The sequence below is a fragment of the Stegastes partitus genome, unplaced genomic scaffold, assembly GCF_000690725.1.
Source record: "Stegastes partitus isolate 25-593 unplaced genomic scaffold, Stegastes_partitus-1.0.2 Scaffold847, whole genome shotgun sequence".
Taxonomy (NCBI): Eukaryota; Metazoa; Chordata; class Actinopteri; family Pomacentridae; genus Stegastes; species Stegastes partitus.
The window spans coordinates 149670-150732 of record NW_007578578.1 but is presented as its reverse complement, the minus strand read 5'-3'; positions in this window follow the sequence as shown (position 1 = coordinate 150732).

The following is a 1063-nucleotide window of genomic DNA, read 5'->3' as shown; positions in this document are numbered from 1 at the left end:
ATAGGAATCCAGCATCAGCAGTGCCATCGCACAAAGAAACAAGAGACAACGACACAGAGGAAGGAAGAGAAGAAAACATACAAGTAAGAACACTTCACATGGAGGAGAGGAACACGGTGACTGGAGGCCGCCTGCGCGTTCATGGAGCCGTTTACTGAGGCCACGTGGCTCGTCTGGTTAAAAAAAATAAAAAATAAAAATGAAAATAAAAAGCAGAAGGGAAATAGAATCAGCAGCAAAAACCTCCAGAAGCTTTGTTCCTCCAGTCAGGTGAGTAAATACTGGGACAGAAAGCGAGAGGACGTGAAGGGCACAAAGAAAGAGTCAATAATTAAAATTAAAAAACAAAAATAATAATCATTATAATTTATATAGAAGCGTTGCTTCGTTTTTATCCCCACCGTCTCCTCCCCTCTGTCCCGTCAGCAGAGTCTAACTCATTACTGTTAACAATTAAACAAATCAAAGACACGAAGAGCTCATCGGACTGACATCGGAACAGAAATCAGACAGTCGGCACAACAACATGGAAAAAAAAAACAGAATCTAAAGAACATGGCAGACAAAAAAAGAAAAACAAACTCTATATTACAGTAAGATGCCACATCCCGAGAAGACAAAACAATATTCAGCATATTCAACTCATTCCGATAGAAAGACGAGGTTACTCACTTTATGTACAATAAATTAGAAATATGTCCTATCAAGAAACTCCTATTTAGTCTGCGTTTTTTAATTCTTATTTTTCAGTAAGCATTCCCCTCCGACAGATTCAACACACAAAGAGTTTAAACGACGAAATAACGTCTTCAAAAATGACGAGTGACTTGAGGCATGCGCAAACCATGTAAACATTTGAACTCGTGAACAGAGGATCTGATGCTGCTCAACTCCTCGGAGCGCGTCTCTGCTTCACGTCTGCGTGAGAGGCTGGTTGTAGACCCGTTCGTTTCAAAATAGAAGCTGGCACGGTATCTGGAGGCACCGCGCTAGTGTGTGTGTGTGTGTGTGTGTGTGTGTAAACATATAGGCTATAGAATAATATATATGTAGGTGTCTGTTT